Source organism: Cannabis sativa, chromosome 2 (assembly GCF_029168945.1).
Source record: "Cannabis sativa cultivar Pink pepper isolate KNU-18-1 chromosome 2, ASM2916894v1, whole genome shotgun sequence".
Classification (NCBI taxonomy): Eukaryota; Viridiplantae; Streptophyta; class Magnoliopsida; order Rosales; family Cannabaceae; genus Cannabis; species Cannabis sativa.
Window position 1 is genome coordinate 81,346,635 of NC_083602.1, and position 7,065 is coordinate 81,353,699.

The window sequence follows — 7,065 nt, forward strand, 5'->3', positions numbered from 1 at the left end:
ATCAAAGAGTTCTTAAAATAGTGCAAGTGGATTCTGGTCACAGAATACTAAACTCATATCCCATACAATTTGAATCGATTGATAGAAAATGGTTATTAAACACTTGTGAAAGTGAAACTGTATTGTATTAAAAAAATATTTGGAATCTAAAATTTAAAGTCAAAGACTTAAATTTATACCAAATTAAATGAGTAATTCTTTCTTGGACCACCACTACTAATTTAACTCTAAGTCTGATTTGCCATACAAGTAGGAGATTTCAAAGATTAAGGATTAATATCATTTTGGGATAGAATTTCGGGAATATAATCATATGCATCATTTAATTTCTTAAGAGAAAATATAGAATGACATGAAATGATTTATAGACCATTCATCCAATGATATGTTATTGAGCTAATTCGAAATGAATAAGCTAAGAGGAATTAGGATAAGTTCGTTTTTAAATAAGAATCCAACGATGCTTCGATTAGCGAGAGTCAAAGTAATCTTATTTATACAATCTTCTTGTTTCATATTGTAAATACTAGTCTAAGGTGTCATCAATTGATGAACAACTAGATGTTGCATTTACAATATTTATCATTCGAGATCTAACACTATTATGTTTGTCTAATGTTGACAATCCATTAGGGATTTATCTCATTAGAACAACAAACCAAGTTAGACCAACAATGAAGATTCAAAATTAAACTACAATTTAATAACAGAAAATAACATGGTTCAATATAAATTCATACACAATTCAGAAATTATTAAACACATAGCAAGTAGGAATGACAAGTGAAAATACTAAAACATACAATCCTAAATAATTTCCAAGGTTTTCAACAAACTGATATCAGTGTCCCGGTAGGCGAGAGTCAAAGTATCATTCATTGAATAGAGTTGTCAGCTCATCTAAAATGCAAACCATTCTAGCAACCTTTTATTCGATCAAAATAAGAATCCAACGTTGTTTCGGTAGGCGAGAGTCAAGGTTATTCTCATTTTATGAGCTTCCACCATTGTTTCATGTTTTATAAGTTTATCTCTAAGTAGTAACCGTAGGGGAGAGTCTAATAGAGACGAAAACTTACAAAACACTTATCAAATGAGATCTTACAGTGTTAAATGCGTTCAACGAATAACCATTCATAAGGGGGACGAAGTCTAGCGTCTCGAGGTTATATTGAAAACATTTAACTATTGTAAGAGCAACAATGGAGATCGAATGTCCTAATAATAATAAAGCTCATTATTTTAAAAAAAATGTATTTTCTTCTAATATTTATTTTAATCAATTTATTTTAAATATTTATATATATATTTATTTAATTAAAATTACCAATTTAGAATGAAAAATTCTAAATATAAATTTTAATTTAATATTTATAAATTATTCTTAGATGGATATGAAAATAACGTGAATTATTTCAATCTTAGTAATAATTTTCAATAAATATTTAGAAAAATATTCAATTTAAGTTGTTTCAAAATTAATTTAAATTAATTTACAACTCAAATTTAATTTTCTATAAATATATATTGCATTTCGAAAATTGAAGTATATAAGAATACTATTTTCGAAATTGCTTGTTAAAATAAAATAAAAATAAATCCTAGAAAAATTATTCTAATTTTATGTTGGCCCAAAATTAATTAATATAATTAATTTACAACAAAAAATATAATTTTCCTATTTAATTAAATATTAAAGAAAAAATTCAAATATTTATGTATCATGATAAAAATCAACTTAAATATTAATTTTCTGTTTAATTAAATACACTAGAAAAATACTTCAAGTAAAACAGATAATAACTATCTAGACTTTCATTGACTAATTAATTCAATTTCTAATTATAATATATTTTAATTCATTTATTTTTAATTAATCATTAAATGAAAAAATCATTGATTTAAGTTGGTCCAAAATTAAAATAAATAATTTTCAACTTTAATCTATTTTTCAAATAAAATTCGAAATTTCTGCATCTAAGAAATGCAATTTCGAAATTGTGGGAAAAAGATTAATAAAATAAAATAAAATATATTTTGAAAATTATTCAAATTTAAGTTATTCTGAAATAAGATTTCAAACTTAAAATAATTTTCAATTTTAATTAAATAACATGAAAATAATAATATTTAAGTATCATGATGAAAATCAACTTAGATATTTAATTTTTAATTTAATTAAATGTATTAAACTCAAGAAATAAATAATTAAGTATAGAGGACACTTAATTATTAATTCTAGTTTAATACTAGGAAAAATATACTTAACTTAGATTGTACCAAAATTAATTATTAAACATTTAATGTCACAATCTATGATATTTTCCTAATTAAATATTAGAAAAAATAACTAGTTCTAGAAATAACTATCTAGAATATATATCATGAACTAAGTGTTTTTCTAAAATTAACTTTAAAATATTAAATGAAAAATAAATTTCATATATTTTAAAAGTTAATTATGTTGCTAATTCAATTTTAATTAGGTTAAACTGATATAATTAACCTAATACAATTATTTAAATAAGGCAAATGAGCCTTCACAATTGGGGTAGTTCATGTGAGGGGGAACTGGGTTCAGTATGTCGTACTCACTTCTATTGGCCCCCAACTCTCACACAAGATCCAAAAGAGAGGAATTTAACCTTTAAATAAGCAATTGTTATTCATTGAATAAGCCCAAATCTAATTGGGCCTAAATAAATCTACTTATGTCAAAATTTATTTTAGCAACCTAGTCTATTTACTTAGTAAAACTTAAATGGGCTTCATGTATGCATCTAAGCCCAATAGCAAACATATAGGCTCACACAGGTCAAATGATTTGGATGGGCCCTATCATCTTACTAGGTTTACACAGATGAAAGAAATTGCAAAAATTTACCTGTTACAAATTATTTATAAGATCTATTGACAATTGGACTATGATTAAAATCACATCATTGGATCTGTCAACAAGTTAATCATAGCAATTTTAATCAAATAAATAATAGGTTTAAAAAAAAAATGATTACATAATAATATAATCAAACAATATAAACCATAACAAGTAAACTGATCTGGAATATCTGGAAAGTAAGCTAAAATATCTCAATTTTAAATTTTTTTTTTAAAAAAATTAAATTTTAAAATAAATATCTTAACTCCTTCAAAAAAAAAAAAATAAATATCTTAACTAGAATTCAAATTTAGGTTGTTAGAGAATATTTGAAAAAATTCAAAATTCAACAAACTCCTAAATTTTCTAAATTCTAACAAAAAAAATCAAAAAATATCTAACCAATTTTTCAAATATCAAGTTTATTCAAAATTTAAATTTATTTAAAATTTCTAATAAGACAATATAATAAAATATCTTGAATTTTAAATTTAGATATTTCATTATTATATTTTAAGTCTTATAATTTAATAAATTTTAATATTCATAAATAAACTAATTGAAAAATAAGATATTTTATATGGTTAGAATATTTTAAAAAATAATAATAAGTTTAAAAAATTTATGGTTTGAAACCGTAAAATATCTAATCAAACTAAACTAACCAATTTTTCAAATCTTCATGTTATTTTTGCCAAAATATAATTTTAATAAAAAAAATGTCTAATAAGATAAAATGTTAAACCTAACATATTCCTAATCTTATAAATTTAATTAATAAAATATATTTCAAAAAATAACAAATTTGAAAAAAAAATATGATATGGTTAGCAAACTTTGAAATTTGAACAAGATTATTTTAAAAGATAATATTTTAATATCAAAGTAAGATCATTCAAATTTAATAAAAAATAATATCTGGTCTTATAATTAAAATAAATAAAATAATCTAAAATTTCAAAATTAACCATAAGGCTCCTTTGTGAGAAATCAAATTTTCAAAATTCAAAGCCTACTAATATCAAAAACTAATTTTAATTAATTAAAAAAAATGATAAAAATTAATTTTATTCTGAAAATTAGATTTTTGATTGAAAATTCAGATTCTACACAAAATTCTACCAAAAATTGGCTTTTGTTTCAATGAAAAACGATTTTTGAATCAAAAGTTATGACGAAAACAAGTTTGAGGCACAGGGGTATGCATTGCATACCCCTGCGCACGCGGATTGGGGTGTCTGACCGAGCATCAAGGCTGCATGCAGCCTATCTGACCGAGGGACACGGGCGGGACAAGGGTATGCTTCGGACAAGGCTTTGTCTGAAGGGATTTTGTCCCATGCGCGCACGCGAGTGTGCTTTCAAACCCTGATATTTTCGTTCAACTTCAAAAAATCATAACTAATTCATAAAAAATCTAAATTAGGTTTTGTAAAAGCCTAAATTTATTATTTTTTTTGTCTACTTTCCAGAAAAAATAATTCCAGATCGAAATAAAAAAATATTTCAGTAACATATATTGCGATTTCTAAAGTATCATCAAATAAGCACATAAACCACATGAAACCATCCAAATCAACACATAACATCTTTTTAATTCATATTTCATGAAAGTAAATCATTACCATGGCTCTGAGGCCAGTTGTTAGAAATATTTTACCAGGATCTAGATTTACTACCATGTATGTTTCATTAACATCCTAATATGAATTCTAAAACAATGAAATAAACACATATAAAGTTTAGGAAACCTTACATTGGGTGCAGCGGAATATAATGACTCCTTCCATTCAGATCTCTAGCCCTTGATTCCTTTATGTAGCAGAGCATCACCAAGATCTGAACCTAGATCTCTTTCTCTCCTTCCTTTGATGCTAAATCTCCTTCTTGTTGGTTGGAATCTCCTACAGTCTTACACACTATGATTGAGATACCACTTGATGTGTGTGGGCACTACTCTATCACTCAAGGTTCGAAATTTAGAGAAGAAAAGAGAAGGGAAGTGGTTAGGCCTATAGAGAAAAGAATATGAGGCTCAACTATCATCTGACAAAGTTAACAAAGTTAAGTGTGAATGAGAGCCATCACTATCTATTTATAGGTAACCACCTAGGTTTAAGTTAGAATTATTTGGCATTAAAATAATGAAAAAATAAATGATAAATCCCATTAAGTGTGGTCGGCCATGGGCTTTGGATAATGGGTCTCACTTATGCAATTTTGCTGTTTTATCATTTCTTCATCTTATTTTCTCAAAAACGCCAATTTTCAAAATCAACCATTTAAATGCCAATTCTAATTATTTAATAACTAAAAATTAATTATTAAATAATATTGTCATTTAATATATTTATTAATTAGACATATAAAGTCTCTTAATTAACAAATAAAACCTAGAATCTCTTTTCTTACAATTTTGCCCTTGCTTAGTGAAAATTCATAAACTAGACATAGTCTAACTTTAGAATTATAATTGATTAATCAAAATCAATTAACTGAGTCTTACAAGCAGTATGGTCTCAACTAGTATGGGGACCATGGGCCTATATAAACCGAGCTTCCAATAAGTCGAACCGATTTTACCAAGTAAATTCCCTAACTTATTAATTCCTTATTGAATCCGCACTTAGAACTTGGAATTGCACTCTCAGTCATATAGAACGCTCTATATGTTCCACGATAGAGATACATCATTAATTATCCATTGTTATAATCCTAATTTGATCAATGACCCTCTAATAGATGATCTACATTGAATAGGCACTAAGTTACCGTTACACCTTCAATGTGTTTTATCCTTAAAACACTTAGCTCCGTATAAATGATATTTCAGCGAAGTGAAATGAGATCTCCACCATTTATCTCTGTTTAGCCAAGCTCGAAGGATATCATCGTTTCACTTCTAAATTCCTAAAGAAGTTATAGACTCCATATTTATGTTAGCGCTCCCACTCAATTATACTATCATGTTCCCAAAATGTACGTATCACCCTGACCCAAAAGTATGTTTAACTAACAAATCAAAGAACATGTATAATACTCTTGAGATCGAACCTAAACATATTAAGATTAAGATCATTTGATCTAGGATCAACGGGTGATATTGAATTGAATAGATATTACGGTAAATTTTAATATATCTAATCAAAGTTCAATATCGGTTACTTCCGATGTATACTTCATACATCCGATACTGATAAACTTTGTCAATGCCCTGGAAAGGACATAACACTTATCCAAGGTGTAAGAATACCTATCGCTGATTATCATGTCAGTCTAAATCCAGTGAACTGACAAATCATGGAATAAACTTTCGAACATATAATTAAGATTATATTCCACTGTGCTGACAACACTATAATCATTAACAAAATCATATGTTCTGGACTTAAATAGATTTCATACATTATATATATAATCATGAAATAAATCATGTGAACCATGCAACATAAAATGTTATTTATGATCTTTATTAATAAGTAAATCTGATTATATTGAAATGAGTTTTATTTAGGGCATAAAACCCAACTCTCCGTTCACCAGCCAAGGTCTTCTATTCATCACCATTGTACAGTCATCATCCGAGTCAAAAAAGAAACCCAATACACCCTCCTCAAACTTTTTCATCTTCCATCCTTTCTCAAGGTTCCAAATGCCCAGGAAGATCTTCTTTACAACAGAGGCATCCATATTTTTGCATCCCACAACTTTCCCTACACAAGCTTTATTCGACACAATATCCTCAAGAGAAAGGTCTTCGAATAGCTCCATCATCTCAACTTCCATGTTGCTATCACGTTCAAGTAGTCTTCCCGCATCGCCGTCAGTAGAGACAACCTGAATAGTCGCCTCCTCAGTCCCAACTTCCTTCATAATAACCATGGTTATAGACACTCACAGACAAACGGGGAGATACCCCACAGAGACGAGAACTTCCTGAGAAAAACCCAACCGCATCGAAAACCAAGAGAGGAAAAAGAGATAAGGAACACCAAGAGAGGAAAAACAAAAACTCGGTCACAAAGGAACCCCCACAAAGTCTACAGAGAGACTAGACTCAACAGAGGAGCCATTCCCGTACAATAATTCATTTTAGGTTATTTTTAGATGGTTAAAAAAAAAAAAACCTAAAAAAATTCAATATTTTGTGTAATTTCAAAAAAAAAAAAAAAAAACCAAGACAGCCT